General features: G+C 41.8%; 1 protein-coding gene and 1 long non-coding RNA gene across 9 annotated transcripts in view; one reads left to right on the top strand and one right to left on the bottom strand.

Annotated features, from left to right (window-relative positions):
• The window catches only part of MEIS2 (Meis homeobox 2), a 211,628-nt gene that overhangs the window by 125,623 nt on the left and 67,730 nt on the right, over positions 1-18,275 (top strand). The gene's annotated exons all lie outside the window — the stretch shown is intronic.
• LOC137532911 (uncharacterized) overlaps positions 1-18,275 on the bottom strand; it is a 156,271-nt gene that overhangs the window by 98,656 nt on the left and 39,340 nt on the right. The window contains exon 3 of the long non-coding RNA XR_011024065.1: positions 11,670-11,828. This is a non-coding gene — a long non-coding RNA (uncharacterized lncRNA). The remainder of the gene's footprint in view (positions 1-11,669; positions 11,829-18,275) is intronic.

Raw genomic sequence — 18,275 nt, 5'->3', positions numbered from 1 at the left:
CTTCCGCAGATCATTTTAAATCTACCTGACCAATGTAAGCTTGTTTCTGAAAACAAACATTCGCTTTTATCACCACAGTTCGCTAATTTCAATAGTCACATGATCAGAAACTGCACTTATTATTTGTGTTATTATTATGATATTACATAGTCAAGTCCAGTGATGTAACTACAAAGCATGGGTTCCCCAGGAAAACTTTGATTGCCCCCACCAATGTTTACACCCTTTACCTTGCCTACACATATTGATCCTCATAGCCTGAGGGCCCATCTTGCAAGGGTTATAAAACAAGTGTGGACATTATAAATGTCACACCCATAACAAGTGTAGCCACAAAAACGCCTGATCTGAAGGATGGACCTCTTTATACGAAGCCTCGTTAAACGATGTTGCACGAAGCAGCCACCCGTGGCAATCACTTGTTTTTAATTGACCATTATGGAGGATCCGATCAGGAACGATCATTCCAATTGCCATAGACTTCCACGCAAAAGTACCACGATCTTGTCTGCCGTGTGCCATTGTTTGTACTCACTGCATAAGATAATTCGAGGAACGAGTATTCGTTGGGCCACCGGTCGCCTGAAGTTCCCGATCTATCTTCTGCAGTCTTCACATGGGTGGCTAGTTCTAGACAGGTCATTGTGTTACTTGAGTTGGATAAATCGGGAATAGTTGATCAGTTTCAATAAGCAACATGTCCACTTTTTCTCAGCTATTTATATATCAGTTTGTGATAGAGACACATAAGACATACTCCAGATATTGATGTATGGATGCAAAGGTTGAGAGGACTTTAAAGGATAAAAATAAAGATCTCAGCTCTTTCTACAGGCTGACGCTGTACAGGATGGGTATGTGCTCTCATTCGTTCTGTCAGAATCACAGCTGTTTATATTGATGGGAAGTCTTTACTGTTAAACCACAGTTTCTTAAACAAACGCCTCTCACGGCACTTAAACGCCACTGTTTGTTCACTGTGGTTTGGAAGCTGTCGGTTCACACTCGTGGATTCAGATAAAGACAAAATAAGCTGCACTTCACCTCATAAAACAAGCATTTCAGCACCACACCTGAAGGATTAGTTTTCTTTTTTGGGTAACGCAGATTTGCATTCAATGAGAGGCAGAACGTGTTCACAGGTTGGTGACTGGGTTAAGCAGCAAGCCATTACACACAGAGGGTATGGAGGGACCAGCAACTCCCCACAGCGTAATGACTGACTGACAGAATCCCATACAATGCTGGAACAGTCAGAAATGATGGAAGTCGTCCAACCGTGTAACCCCATGTTTATGTTAAGGTGTGTTAAAGAGCTTCATAGGTGCTGGTATAAACATCTTGGATAGGAATGCTGTGAAGCTGTCTTTAGCAGCTTTTGTCTTTCTAATTTTAGTGTTGATGTGGGGATTCCAGAAGTGCACTGATCATTGCTGAATGATAAGACGGCTTTCTGTAGGTTCCCAGAACATGGTTTACATTAGTGCTACTTCCCAGATGTTACTGCCTCTGAAAGACAATGATTGTTATAGTAACCATGAAGTAAGGTTACTGCGGGGGTATATTCAGGGTGTCTTCATTATAACATGCCTCTCCCTGTAAAGCACAACTGGGCACACTTCTTTCTTTAGTACAGGTAGATACCGTAATGTAAAGACATGGGGGTGGTCACAATTTGCTACATGTCAGGGTGTTCTGTAGGGCCCAGCATCTGAATGTGTGGTATGTGAGTCCCTGGGCATAACAATATCAGGCTTTTCGCTGTCAACTCATTATAGTACTTTTTAGATTTCAAAATGATCATAAATAATGCATAAACAAACCTGAATCTATGCCACCGGCGTACCTACTGGGGATGCGACCCTATCAGCCACAGGGGGGCCCGGGGCCGCTCTGGGGCCCGCCAGCAGTGTGTGGGGGGAGCGCTGCTGTCCGCCCGATTCTGAGACCCCCCAGCCAGGTGTTCAACTGGCCGCAGCGTCTAACAGACGCTGCGCCAGTTCATTCCCTGAATCACTGCAGCCCGCAGTCTCCCGGGAGGCAGAGCAGGGCTACGGCAAGATGGCTGCCGAAGCCCTGCACTGGAGACTATTTGTGTCTCCCTTACAGGGCTTCAGGAGCCATCTTGCCGTAGCCCTGAACTCTGCCTGTCAGCGCGGGAGATGTGCTGCAGGAGGCTCGTCAGGGAATCTGCGCACCAGAGGCCGGGAGAGGAGACTTCTGACAGGTAAGTGAATTGTTTTGTTTTTTAACAGGTGCATTTTTTTTTCTGGTGAACGCTTCCCACATTACAATTTTTTGATGATTGTTGCCCACATTACGATATTCTGGTGACTGCTGCCCACACATTGCTATTTTCTGGTGACTGCTGCCCACATTACGATTTTCTGGTGATTGTTGCCCACATTACGATAATCTGGTGACTGCTGCCCACATTACGAGTTTTGGGTGATTGTTGCCCACATTACGATATTCTGGTGAAGGCTTCCCACATTACGATATTCTGGTGAAGGCTTCCCACATTACGATTTTTTGGTGATTGTTGCCCACATTACGATTTTCTGGTGACTGCTGCCCACGTTACGATTTTCTGGTGACTGCTGCCCACGTTACGATTTTCTGGTGAACTCTGCCCACATTACGATATTCTGGTGAACGCTTCCCACACTGCGATATTCTGGTGAACGCTGCCCACATTACGATTTTTTGTTGACTGCTGCCCACATTACGATTTTCTGGTGAACACTGCCCACATTACGATATTCTGGTGAACGCTTCCCACATTGCGATATTCTGGTGAATGCTGCCCACATTACTTTTTTTGGTGACTGCTGCCCACATTACGATTTTTTGGTGATTGTTGCCCACATTACGATTTTCTGGTGACTGCTGCCCACATTACGATTTTCTGGTGAACGCTGCCCACATTATGATATTCAGGTGAACGCTGCCCACATTATGATATTCAGGTGAACGCTGCCCATATTACGATATTCTGCTGAACGCTGCCCATATTACGATATTTTGGTGAACGCTGCCCACATTACGATATTCTGGTGAACGCTGCCCATATAACGATTTTCTGGTGACTGCTGCCCACATTACGATTTTCTGGTGAATGCTGCCCACATTAAAATTTTCTGGTGACTGCTGCCCACATTACAATTTTCTGGTGACTGCTGCCCACATTACAATTTTCTGGTGAACGCTGCCCACATTACAATTTTCTGGTAAACGCTGCCCACATAACAATTTTCTGGTGACTGCTGCCCACATTACAATTTTCTGGTGACTGCTGCCCACATTAGGATTTTCTGGTGAATGCTGCCCATATTACAATTTTCTGGTGAATGCTGCCCACTTTACGATTAATTTACAGTGAAACACTTCCCCATTATGATTATTTGGTGCCTGGGGGGGGGGGGGGGGGGGCATCCAAATATTCGCAGGGGGGCCCAGTGATTTCTAGTTACGCGCCTGATCTATGCATATGCATTAGCCAGCTAAGTTGGTCCAGAGGTACTGTCTCTGCCTGTGAAGCACAAGGTCGTGAGTTTGATTCCTGGGTGAGGATATGAAATACCGGTATATATGCATTTTAGACAATTGAAACGATAAGTGAAGTTTGGAAAGCATTTTCACACAATTATAGAATATTTCAAACACATGTCTATTTGTTAGTGGGTACATGAGGTGAAACATCTTGTAAGTATTGTGAAATGTCACATTACAAGTATAAGAAAGTATTAGAAACACTCATATCTTGTGGAAATGCCAATTCGGGTTACCCCAGAGCAGAATTGGTAGATGCCTAGTATCTGGCAAGAGTCTAGGGGCCTGCTTGACACTAGCCCCCACCAAATGTTATCTTATCAAAAAAGCCAAGTGGCCACCAAGAGTGGGCCCAGATTTGTTGCATGCCTAGGGCTCCATTGCAGTTTAATTCATCTTTGGGTCATCCTTTTACCTAAGGCAGAACAACAAGGAGGTAAAAATTATTTGCATGGCTCCACCCACTGTCCTAGAGAAATTCATTAAGAAAGTGATAACTTGCCCTTGTGTTTAAAAGCATCAGGATCAGTCATACTATGCCAGGAAAAACACATATATAAGTAGAGAACTACTTGCTCTACTTACATAACAGATTTATTGTACGGTCCACGGTTTGATTTTTGTCAATTTTATATAGTAAATAAAGATAATTCTGTTTCAGGCATTTGCCATCTTGGATTCGATATGAAAAAGCCAATAGTGCTGTCATTTCCTCCCTTACTCTTTTTCTCCTAGAATCTGCTCTATCATAGCTAGCTTGCTTTGTAAATATGTGAGCACAGCAAGATGATATTTCAGCCTTGTGTCACACTGAACTGCCCACAGCCAATCATTGAGGAGCAGGAATGAGGGAGGGGAGATAACAAGCTTCCTTCTCGTCTGCAATGTACCAAATAGAACTAGTCTGAGAGAAGATTCATTACAGCAGAAACGTTTCTGATTAGCTTGGGATGCTTGCAATGTAGGGTAAGGCTGCAACCTGCATAATAAACACAGAGCAGTGGGTAAATAGAATTTGATTTTGTGGCTGACAATCCCTCTTTAAGAAGACATCGCTAGTACTTCCTCTTCAGTAGAGTGCTTTTAGGTCATTTCAGGCATACTACGAAACGTGTTGGTTTTGAAACATAATAAACACCCTGTAAACAAAGGAAAAACACGTTCTCAAAAAGTTATCTTCTGAATCAACATAGACAAGAGCAAGACATAAGATCTGATAAGATATGATTTTCAGGTTCTGCTATCCATACTTTGCCTAAGGTGTATGGCAAAATATTGCATAGGCTTCCACACCAAACAGTTAAGCTGCTTGTCTGCTTTTGTGAACACCCATAGGGCTGGCATAAGGGGACTTGGGGTAATTTTAGTACTACACCCAAGTTGGGGTTACCTAGAATACTATCCAGAACTGAAGGTCCTTGTTGTGTTACTAGCATGAGGCACACAGCTGGATCCATCTGAAAATGCGAATAATGGTGCACGGTGTTGCCGCTAATCCATTTGTTGCTTATCGCTATTTAACGTTAAAGCCTTATCGTTATTTAGCTCTGTTGAAAATTAGCTTTAACACACAGAACCCTCTCTGTACCTATCCCTAACCCCTAGACCCCCCTGTAGTGCCTAACCCTGACCACTCCCCCGGTGGTGCCTAACCCTAACCACCCCCCTGGTGGTGCCTAACCCTAACCACCCCCCTGGTGGTGCCTAACCCTAACCACCCCCCTGGTGGTGCCTAACCCTAACCACCCCCCTGGTGGTGCCTAACCCTAACCACCCTCCTGGAGGTGCCTAACCCTAACCACCCCCCTGGTGGTGCCTAACCCTAACCACCCCCCTGGTGGTGCCTAACCCTAAGACCTCCCTGGTGGTGCCTAACCCTAAATCTCCCCTGGTGGTGCCTAACCCTAACCTTGACAGTGTTACATTAAATCCATTCACCGTTTTGCAGTTAAATAACATCTGCAGTTTGGCTTATGTAGGTTAGCTATTGATAAATAACGTTACTGTGTGCAATAACGTCTGCTGTTTGGCATATGAATGGCGCTATTGATAAATAACGTTACTGTGTGCCTTTTTTCTTCTTTTTTTCCCCGTGCGCCATTATTATGCAGTACTAACGATAAATAGCAATAAGCGTATCTTTTTAATGCAGCGCCATTTTTATGCATAGGCGCTGTGCGCCATTATTCACTGATCCGACACAGCTTTTTTGATTCTCATGGTGGCCCTAAGTACTAGCCTAAGTAGTCTGTTGGTGGTCTACATGCTTGTTTCAGGTCCAGTTGCTTGAGTAGCCAATACCATGGCCTGTCTCTTACCTATATCTTTATACACCTTGTCGTAAACACAAGAGCACTTTATGTAGATAAGTTGTAGTTAAAGTGTAAAGCCTTGCGCTTTAAGGTTCTATTTAAAACGTCAGTCTTAAAGCGGACCTGAACTCAAAACTTCCTCTATGCTCTAAAAGATAAACAACATTATAATAATCTTTAAATAAAAACATTTGTTACAGCTGATACAAATCCTGCAATAAATCTGCAGTGCGTCTACTTCCTACTTTCATGGAAACAGACATAAGGTTAACATCCTGTGTTTACAAATTAGCTGCTCTGGCAAGGCAGCCAGCTGTCACAGCTGAGAGATCAAATTACAGTTGTGATTAGTCACAGATGAGGGTGAATTAGACAGGCTAAATTCTCTAAATACATACTAAAATCATGCCCGTAGACAATTTAGTGCTTACCAGACAATCAGGTAATGTAGGTGCGGGAAATGCAGCACCATGACAATCTCCCCCCTTTTTTTGATGAATATCTTGCGCAGGTTTACAAAAGGCCCAAAAAATGACAACCATTTGAGAAATGCAGTTACTCATATTACTTATGTTGGGAGAATGGAGCTCCCAGCATCCCAGGCTCAGAATGCCGGCCTCCTAACAAAGATGATCTGTGAGCCTACAACGCAACTTACACTCAGACACAGACTACTTCCTCCCGGCATACATACAAGTGGCTGCACACCGTGTGATCATGCTGAAATACATGTTTTATCAATTACCAAATGGATGTAGTGCTCCCTGTACCTTTATCAAAACTTTTATAAAATATCTGAATTAAAAAAAATATAAGTGAACTCTCATTTTGAGAGCCAATCAGATTCCTGCATTCACTGTCTGTTTACTGGGAATATCAAAAGTGAAAGATGAGCGGTCGCCGTGGAAAACAGCCCATTTTTTCCTATTCGTAGTTTACATGATTCATGCATAATACATATTAACTCCAGTCCTACACCAGTAAAGTGTGATACTTGGGCTAATTGCCTCTCTGTGTGTCTAGTATTCTGCAGAAACAAAGTTGACTTCTGTTTGACTTGCCAACGTTTATCAAGATATATGGGTATATGGTGTCTAGTGTTTAAAAAGGTATGGTGAATTATTACATGTCCGCTCCTGGAAGGGATGTGAAATCTTATAGCCTTGTTCTTGCTTGTGTGTTAGACCATAGTAGGTTTTTCTGTGCATGATTTGCTGGGATCATGCCCGCCTCCCGCAGGAATAAGTGGACACACGAAATCAGTCTGTCAGTTAATTTATTTAGTCTGTTTTTTTATAACTTCCCATTTCAGTTACAAAATACACGTACTGTATGCCACTCTGATTATTACAATATTCCGAGGTCAGGACTAATACTAAAAATATTTACAGGCAATAAATGACAAAAAAATTGCACAAACATCGTTCTCCCAAATAACAGCTTCAGGTACCCAAATATCATTACAGTGCCCGTTACTGTTATTATTATGTATTTATACAGTGCTGGCATCTTCCACTCATAGTCATGTCACTATCTGCCTCACAGAGGAGCTTACAATCTAATCGATACCATAGTCATATTCTAATGTCCCGTATTTCCACAGTGGCGCATCAGTTGAGCGCCGAGATAAGCCGATAATTGTAAAAATATGGGCTTACCCAACACCTATCCTAACCTTAGCCCTCCCGTTGAAGTACTTAATCTTAACTCTTCCACCTAATGCCTACCCGTAACCCATCCTGGAGGTACCTGACTTTAACCCTCCCTACCCAATGCCTAACCTAAACATCCACAACCTAATTCCCAACATTACCTTCCCTCCCCCCTCCCCCCAAAAAAGTGCCTAACATTAATTTCAACTTGAGTGACCAGATGATGATTGGCTGCTGCAACCATTAAATTCTATGTAATAGCCGATTGGCTACTACTCACATTGTTTCAAAAATTTAACACAGTCATCTATGATGCCTGCTAGTCGTTAAGCCAAAACAACCTGATCTGTTTTTAAGATAGTGTCCTGGCCCAGATGTGACCTAGGGACCCAGCGCTGGAAGGCAAGAGTACTATCTACCACGCTACCATGTCGCCTGTTGAAGTAAATGTACTTTCCTTAAGCCGTATTGAGAACATTGCTCAGTCATGTGAACAGTCTTTGGATATGGCTGACTATTGACAAAAAAGAGTTTTCTTGTATGTTGTATCTGTTACCCATACACTGTCCTAGAGTGCTGAAAGAGTCTCATTTTGATATTGGTTATATTTAAGCTGACTTCAATGACAGCCACACACAAGCCTCCGATTCCGATTTTCAAGGGATTTTCGACATTACCAGGCTGCCAAGCACAGTCTGGGCCAAGATATTTTTTAATGATGTTGTTCCCTCTTTCTCTGGGCCATTGCAGATAAAACCTCTCGACTATATTGCACTAAAGTGACTGTCAATGCTCTTTTTATTGGACATGCTTCATATAATGTGATGAGATTATGGGCACCCATTGAGGTTGTTAGGAAAAATTTAACATGCTGCTGATGTGCAATGAAGGAATGTTAATTGTGTAGATGCCAAAAGAAGAGATCATTGACTTGAGCTATCTTCAGGAGTCAGCCCTGGCTAGATATATGTGTGAGGCATTATTCACGCCAGGGATTAGGTGAACTTTTAAAAATGATTACATCAGATCAAATCAGTGCAAGCAGATTTATGGCGCTTCTCATGAGCAATTTCCCTCTCAGAGCAAAAAGTTCACTTTCTGAAATGGCAAAGGGTGAGTGATTCCAAAAACTAATGTTGCACCAATTAATCAGGCTCTGCATAGTATCTCCTGGGGGGTTTGTATGAGTGTGATGCTGAGACCTTTCCGTTGCTAATGCTAAAGGAACATGAATGCGTAGCTTTACATATGCAATAAAGGTTACGTTTTTAGCTGCTTTGAGGTGGACCTACAGAGCTAGTGAAAAAAGCAGGACCCTTACAAAAAGTGTTAGGCAACCAAAGTGTCCACTAAAAAAATAATACTGTACTGATTACGTAATTGTCAGTATGAGTGCAGCTTACAGTAGCTGTAAATCAGTCCAATGTACCATATATAATTTCTGCCAATATCTCTAAATTCAAGTATATGACGCCTACTGGCACCAAAACAGTTGGTTATTGTCGATAATAATCTATTCTTATTCCCTCTGGCTACTAAAATGTCACTGCAGATGAGAAACAAGTTCTATATATTCTGGCTAAAGACTAGACAAATAACATTTATATTGCGCTTTTCTCCTGGCTGACTCAGGGTGCTTGAGCTGGAGTCATTAGGGCACGTTCAGTAGGCAGTAGCAGTGTTAGGGAGTCTAGCCCATGCACACCTTACTAAACAGGTGCAGGCTTATTGCACTGGAAGAGCTGAGACTAGAAGCCAAGTCTCCTGTGTCAGAGGCAGAACCCTTAACCAGTACACTATCACGCCTGAGTGAGAGAAATATGGAGACTGACATTGCGTGTTCCCGCAGGGTAGAAAGATAGATCAGGAAACACTTACTCGTTGGGAGGCGCCACTATGAGGTTTCCCAATCCATCTTCAGGTGAGTATTAAGCGTTCGTTATAGACCCTAAACAAGATGCAGTACAGATGATCTGAGCTCCTTAGCCTTCCTATTGGTTAGTGGAGCCACCCATCACTCTGAAGGAACAACTGAAAGGCTTTAAAGGGGAGGAACTTTCTTAAGACACTTTTAACAAGAATACTAATTTGTATATTATTCCCCTGGGTATAGCTCTGAAAGAAAAATTAATTATGCTGCTCTCACTCTGGACCACCTCTGATCCTGTTCTTTACCATCATATATGCTCTGCTTCTATTGCTCAGGCAACAATCTACAATAACAACATAAAACTGTGTTGAGCATAAATAGGTTAAGTTTGCAGGAGTATTTTCATTATAATATACAATGCTTAAATCACCGCGGTATATTTCCGATGGATATGAATGTAGAATAATGATGTTGTTCAACTTGCCAGCTCAATCACAGCAGTAGCTGTTTTAAGTTCACTGTAATATCCTGGAATGATCTCATATTAACAAGATTTCTAAATTAATGTCTACCTCTCTTTTCCTCTCCAAGTCTAAAATTAGTGTTACATGTGGAGCTTTGGTATTCTGTATTAAGCAGGAAGGTTTTTATGGCTAACAAGCAATCCATTCTATAATTTTCTTAAAGTGGACCTATTGGATACATACTTCAGCAAAGCAAACTTCAACACAAATGTGATACATTCAATTGCAGTACATCCTCACTTGACAATGGCTTTCAGAAGGTGATTTTATGCAGTGTTATGGCTGGTGCCATATGCCCTAATGGCTTTCCTATGCCTATCACTGCTCTCTCTTTGCCCCTTTACCCAGCATACACCAGAGAATCAAGGCTGCCACTGGTCACAAGTTGTTTATTGTGATGTCTCTTGTAAGGGTAAGGCAACATTAGCTAAAGCGGTTTGGGTTTTGAACTTTTGGATTTGTTGGGATAGGACTTCTTAGACCATGTGAAGCTTTCAAAGACAAACATTATGGATATCTTCCGCTGAAGTACTGCAATTCCCAGCATGCTTTGTTGGCTCACAGCTGAGAGAGCTTGCCAGGGCTTACAGAACTGTATTAGCTGGAGCTGCAGGTTGTGCAGCTTTGTTAGGAATGTGTTGGTGGATCTAGGTACAACATGGAGTGGGACAAGGCTTTGAGATAAAATAGAAGTTTTATTTTCATGCTGTATTTGCGGTTTTTTGATGGACCCAGAGATGACGACTAATGGTTGCTTGAGGTGGTGACAGGATAGGTCATGAAAGGAACCTCGTAATATCATATTACCTTGGCTAATGGCCAGAGGGTCAACAGAAGAATCCAACAGACTGGGACAAAAGACAACAGGCAGGTTTATCTCTTCCAGCATGTCACTCTGCATTGTCTAGGCAGAAATTCTTCAAAGCTCAGTGCTTAAGAAAAAAGGTTCCCTTATCCCACCTTTGTGATCCCCAGCTCCCCTGTATTACTGGCCTGAGCAGTGCTTTTTCTTTTTTTTTTTTTTTCTTTTTTTACGTTGACTAGATTTTTAGATTTTGAAACACAGACTAGTGAATAACATAATAAAGATTCCTTAGAATAAAAGTGAAATAAACAGATGTAGACAGCAGTACATCTGGCAGATCATAAAATAAAAAATTAATAATTATGGAGAATAATTTAAGGAATTCAGTAAAAAACTGAAGACGGGGCAGCGTCCCTCTTCTCATGCTGCCCACATGTGGCAATCTATTAAAACAATCTAAAATAACACTGATTTTAATAAAACAAGGGTGAAGAGGCACCCAGAAAGGAAAACATTTTGTTAAAAACAAAATAAAATGAAAACAAAGTAGAGGTGGCTTACCTCTCACATCACAAAACACTAAAGTGTACTGTAAAATAACTATTGATTTAGCATAGGCAACGCATTTCGTGAGTGCAACCCTACTTCCTCAGGCCAAGTAAAGTGCTGATCGCTGTATAGCCAAAAGCACAGAGCACCTTTCATAATTATTAAATAAATAATTTTCAATGACATATTGCACTATTGGGCTCCCGTTTTCTCTGTTTTTCCTCTAAGGTGTAACGTCACCTCATCTCCCTTCTACATTGATTTTAATAAAGCTTCCTTTTCCTCAGTTTTATTTACCATTGTACAGTTCATACAAGCAAAAGTCAAGTCCTCCACTTGGTTTATAGTTCATGACAGTTTTTTCCCCTTCCCCATGATATCCCTTTTCCCATTAGAATTCTTTACCTTTTCTTGAATAGACCATCAGGGGGATCTGTATGGCTGATATTCCCTCACCTCCCATAGTGTGATGTCAGGACCTAGGTCCTGACAGTTTCCTGCCTGTGAGCCTTGCTGCATTGTGGGAAGTAACAGGTGTGTCCAACTGCCAAGCAACCAGTACATCTATAAAAAAAACAAAAAAAACATCTTTTAACCTTTTTAACTTCTCACTTTGCAATCAATGTATTGATTTATTTTTTTCCCCTTGTTGCTAAAGTTCCGCTTTAAAGTGCTTCCCTCCCTTCTTATAGTGCTTCCCATTTTGGTCCCCACATCATAGTTTCCCCATTTTGGCACTTCCCTTTATAGTACACTATTATAGAAATTCATAATATTTATAAAGAGGGAAATGTACAATCTAAAAATGAGCCATCTCTCATCCTGCATATTTTGTATATCTCCAGCTATACCCTATGTTAGCACTTCCTGAAGATATTTTAGCTGTCTGTTGAGCATACTTTCACCCAGTTAGGGTCATATATATCTACGGGCATTTGTGCTTTGTAGCTTGATAAGCACACATGGATAATGCCAATAAATTTGGCCGGATTTGCCAGTCTTTAATAATCCCTTTAGTTGTTAAACACAGAACTGCCTGTGAAATGAAAATCATAACTCATAATGGAACACAAACTATGGTAGCTGCACACTGGTCATTGTTTTGGATCAGCGGACTTGGACCTTGCAGCATGTGGACATTATCCTTGAATAGATCCTCGTACTGTTTCCTCCTCCACTTTGTGAACATATGTTACAATGATCACTCTGCTTAGAAGGTTTAGCCTCTCACCATAAGCAGATTAACCTTTTATGTCTTCAAAAAATCTTCAGTTTAAACAAATGATGCCCCCTCTCTGGCTACAGAGGTACGACTTTCAATGACCTTCTAGTACATGGCAACCAGTATGAACGTGGATTTCTACCTAGGGCAGGTTTGGTAATAAAGTATGGCTGGTTGCCGTTGCCTACACAGCACTTTATTGTAAAGGGAACTTTACAGAAATCCCCATCAACCAATGATGCTAACAAAGATATAAACTGGTATTTTATAAGAGCTGACTCTGTAGAAATATGACTTTTCAGATAAATGTTATCTTTAGAACATCCAACCTGCATTACGTTGGTCTCCTGTGCTATAAACACTAGATTTTTTTATTGCCTAAATCATTGGTGACTGAAATCTAGCATCAATACAGCAAAACATCCTTTCGTAACCTCATGAATATAACCACATATTGTCCCCCCTCTTCTTTCTATACAACAGAACAGAATGCTCAGCTGTATCCAAGCAGGGTGCCTGTACAGCAATCCTTTCTAGAGCTTACACCCGGTGCGATCAACGACGGCCATTTTGGCCAACAGTAATTAGGCATTTGAACAGGGCTTCTGCCATTCAGATGGAACAAGTATGTATGTGAGATCACTTTCAGGAGACCATTAGTGACTTCAGCTTCTGAATTTCTCTCATGATAAATTTAGCTCCTTCACACAACTTGCACCATTAACCTTTACTGTCATTTACCAGTGCTCCCAATCCTTGTTGTGCCCTGGCCCTGTTTGTGCATGTAAAATGACATCACATGGGGAGGCAGCCAGGAACTGTGAGACTGTTTGGTGCCCCCCCCCCCCCACACACACACACACACACTATCTGCACCAATGCTAAGAGCAGGATTGTGGTCAGGTGGGGAGGGGGTGGAGTGAGATGAAGTTGACATAAGAGGGAGTAGGCAGGAGCAAGCAGTCTTGCACTGTCCACTTCCATTGCAGAAACACAGAAAGGTGGAGCCTAAATGAAATGTGGATTGCAGGCAAGGATTTCCTTTTATGTAAACATGGCCCCACTAGTATCTGTGCTCTATGCACAGTTCTATATATTAATTGTAAACAATGTATCTATATGATTTCTTTAAGGAAGGTGCATATGCACAGTAAATAATTAGCTCTAAAGCTGTTTATAGCTACTGTTGGTTGATGAGCAGGTTGTTTATTATGACACTAGGTCAAATAATCATAAGTTCAATTTCAGCTATGAGCACACTTTGTTACCATCACAGTCATGGCGCTGTCGGTAGTTTACTCATCTGCAGCAGCATTAATCTTGGTTTGACATGAAAACTGCTCACATTTCAATCACCAGTCATATTCCTCCAGGCTGACACTTCACCTCCAGATGACTTCCCCAATACCCAATAAGATACCAAAGCCGAGAGGTGAGAGGTCACAGGAGTTTTTCCTTGTCCAGACCTGATCTAAAATTTTGGAGATTAACTAAAGTTGGATATGAGCCATCCTCTTGCCGTAATTAAAATTACAGAAAGTAGGGTGTGTTCGTTTTTTAAACAACAAAACACCCCAAGCAGTGGTTACACAGATGTGGTGCATGCCGGGACAAGGACTCTAGAAGGGTATAAGTAATCTGCTGTAGAAAAGGATTAATAAGTGATGGGTAAATTGCTCCTGTTTAGTCACTGTAGTGTATTTTTAGCCTTGATGTTTATGTAGCAGTACTGTGCATTATATTTGGAAAATATTCAGAGTTTTCCCAGACTCAACTGAGACACATGAAGTTTATGCCTCTGGTATTGTGAGAAGCACTGAGGTAAAAATCTCAAAGTGTCAGGCAGGCTGGATTTACTAGAAAAACAAGACAATGAAGAAGGTGCTTTTTTTTTTATTCACACAAGCGATGTCTACAAATAACTTCAGGTGGCCATTGTAAAACTATATCTGTCCTGCGCTATGGAGAGGAGTAACATGAGCAAGAATGATCTTATTTAGAGGCGTGCAAGTACTCCAGGCCATTCTATTTTAGCACTTTTTATTTATTTGTTACATTTCCCTGCTTCTGATTACTACTGCTGTAATGTGTATTTATGGCCACTCGTCACTAGGGGGCAGTGTGAGACAATAACAGAAGACTTCTGCTTTCAGTCTCTATATTTCCTGCTAGTAAAGAGAGATCAAAGCATTTCAAGTATTTAAAGCACAACAAGTTCTGCCGACTGAGGTCAAAAGCACTTATCTCAAACAAAATAACTTTATTGAAGCTGCTAATGTATTAACAATACCAGTCAAGCATGGTTTTCCTAAAGGTGTCCATTAATAATACAATCTTGATTGTACAATATTACAACTTTAAGTACCCTATATACTCGAGTATAAGTCTAGACATTTAGGTCTGACTCGCTAAATAAAAGTATAGGGGTCGACTTATACATGAGTCACATGCAACACTGAACACACTGAGTAATGTGTGTACTATTACCGACATTCCCATTTGCAGCAATTTACCCAGTGGTAAGTGACACTTTCTGGATAAAGGAAATGCCAAGAAAGTGCAGGTCTGAAAGTCCTGGCCAAAACAATTAACAAGGAAAGGGGCAAGGGGGAAATACTGGGCTGCATAAAAGGTAGTGAATAATTGCTGTACTTGGGGGGGGGGGGGGGAGGGGGCTGGAGGAGACTGGAGGGGTTAATGGCTGCAATACTGTATGCAATGCAGTCATTAACCCCTCCAGGGTGCCAATGCAGCTGTTAATTCTTCCTGGTACTTGGTAAGTGCAGCCATTAACTTTGCTGGGTAGACTTATACTTGAATCAAGAAAAAAATTCCAGCATAAGGGGTTGAATATTGGAGTTGACTTATACACGAGGTCGACTTATATTTGAGTATTTACGGTAATATGAGAGACATCATAAAGTATCCATTCAGATTAACTCACTCATTTTGATCTCTACTACATAGATTTGGTAAGATTGTACTATCAAGATTGTATCATTGATGGAACCTTACGTGTCTAATTGACGGGTTTCATGGACACTTGTACACATTTCAGGTGACCTACGCTGCAAGTGTATCAAGGCCTTTAGTGAACTCCATTGTGCCTACGCTGCTTACTTATGACATTTTTACTATTGTCTATTCTTTTTAGCCATTAGCACAGTGTGCAGCCAGCCACAAGGAGGGTTAATAGAGGGTTCCATCCAGAGGAAACTACAGTAAATAACACACTTAGCCTATGCAGAATGAGATTTTGCTCTTAGATGCAGTTCTGGACGTCAAGAAACAGAGGGCCAAATGGGTTTATCTACAAAAGGAGAGAAGTGAAATGAGCAGCAGCCTGAGGACACCTGGAGCCTGTGCATTGCACAACCTCAGCACTTCTCACTCGGCTGCCTCTTCGCTCAGGCACAGGATTAACCCGTTTCAGCAGAAAGAGCTGCACACTCCCTCATCTGCACTGTAAGCTTTCCTCAAGCTCTGTTCACATAAGCGATGTGTAAGTCTGCTAAATGAGCTCTGTGCTTTGCTGTTTAATGGTAGAGAACAAAGAGTACGATGGTATGAGCGTGGTGCTTTCATTTGAGATGTCAGGTTAGCCTGAGAGTTTCCAGGGTTTCCATTGCTGACAGACGTCCCAGTTCCTTTCAGCACCTCTGGGTGCTGGATTCCTTCAGTATTCATCAGCTGAGGGGAAGCTGCATCTTATCTTGGGGAAGGCAGAGCCTGGGGCTCAGATTATGGCAGATTTCTGGCTGGACCCTTAGCCTGCCTCTTGTGCCCTTGATGACAAAGCTCTACAGATGTCCTGCACCTTCTAGATGGCAGAGCTCTGTGCAAACTACAGACTTTGCTGCAGTTTATATCTCATGATGGGGAAGATTTATTATCATAAATAAGAGGAAGTACAAACAAGCAATGGTTGCTAGCTCTAATTAAAACAAAAAGTGAAATATGGTTGGCAAGGATGTTATCTCTGGTCTTCCTTTCACCCCTTCATACATATCATTCTCTAGTTTCCTAAGTTTAGGCCAAGTGCACACAAGCCGGCATTCACTGCCAATCCAACAAATGATGGCACAGACCTAAAATTGGAAATTAATTCTGCTAACTAATCGGAAACAAGAATTAAACTATTGTTTTATCACTTGTTTAGCAATTGGACACCACAATATTCATAGCTCCTAACTGCCCCTTTTTCAGCGGCACAGTCCCTCTTTGAGAACCAAATCCCTTTGGCCCTCTTTCTTCCTCATTTGTCCCTCTTTTAGGACTGATGTACAGATCTATGTAAATATAGGTATTTTTCTCCTGAAAAATGTTTTAAATTGACTCTAAACTTTATTAGCATCCTATAAATTAATATATTTCTTACTTTTAAATGTTATTATGAAATAAACCTAATGATGATAGATAGGACCAGCGTGGTTTGAATGATAAAACAACATATTTTGCTTTTCAGTTTTTCGAGATATGTGTGACTAGGGGTGAGTCTGGGTGTGGCTAGAGGTGTGGTAGGGGCGTGTCTTCAAGTGTCCCTTTTTCTTAACTCAAAAAGTTGGGAGATATGCAATGTTATCATTATTATTAATACAGCATTATTGATCGTGCACATCATGGTGGTGTTGTGGCTGCCATTCCCACCTCCCAGCACCAGAGTCCCAGAATTGGGCAATATCTACATAGTTTGTATATTCTCCCCCTATTTATGTAGATTTCCCCTCCCACAGCCCAAGAACATATCCGTAGATTAATTGATTTCCCTTCAAAAATTGGTATTAGACTGTGGCAGGGGTATCAGACTATGACGGAGTTGCATATACACACATGATGAGGATAGCCCACTGCTCTCTTTGCTGCTCATGTGTTTTGAGCCCTATGGGGAAATGTGTCTTACAGATGTCAGCCCATTCATCCCCAGGAGCCGGAAAACCACTGGAACTTGCTGGTAACAAGACATCAAAAAGAAGAGTCATCATACACTTGTGAGGGTTGGCTTGGCATTTCTGCATGCATGATCAAATCTCGATCAGGAAATCCTGGGGATCTGTGCGTTTGTGTGTATTAGGCCTTAAAGAACGAATGGATCTTTGCACGGCAGACATGGCAAAGCAGTTCACAAGCCAGCACGTGCTGATGGGAGCAAGCAGAGCGTTGTATTGTACAGACACAGCAGGCCTGCTGCTGGTGCACTCAGGGCTGCCTATCCCTGTTGTTGTAGTGAATCATCCTGAGGGACTCCCAGCTTCCTGCTCACTCTTCCATTATCCATATCTTGCAGCCTAATGAACTCCCAAACCTGGTTACCGGCAGAGGCCAGTTCAAAGATCAAGTGACATTTAATGCAACCTGGTGCCATTTAATTCACAAATACAAACAAGCATGTTTGCGTTCAGGCCAGACCTCTCAGCTATTCATTCTGCAGCAGAGGGACACTCCTCTTACCAACAGAACATGTTCTTCCACTTAAGATACTTCTGTCCTACAAACCTCAGAAGAGAGAGAGAGAGAGAGAGAGAGAGGGCTGCACTGCTTCCACCCCATCCATGTACAGCTAAAGCACGCTCATACATGTCCTATTCATAGATATGCCTTCAGGTACCCAACTAACACAACTGCCAGCATATTTCAATCATTTCTAGGTACATTCTGCTCCTGGACTGGTTTCCTCAAGTCTGTCATTCACAGTGTTATCAAGATGACCTCATTACACTAGATACCAAAAATAACCCATGCATTGCACTCAGAATGCAGGTAAACTACTTATTACCGAGTTTAAGTATAGA

Source organism: Hyperolius riggenbachi, chromosome 9, assembly GCF_040937935.1.
Source record: "Hyperolius riggenbachi isolate aHypRig1 chromosome 9, aHypRig1.pri, whole genome shotgun sequence".
Classification (NCBI taxonomy): Eukaryota; Metazoa; Chordata; class Amphibia; order Anura; family Hyperoliidae; genus Hyperolius; species Hyperolius riggenbachi.
This window is presented reverse-complemented; position numbering and strand designations above follow the sequence as displayed.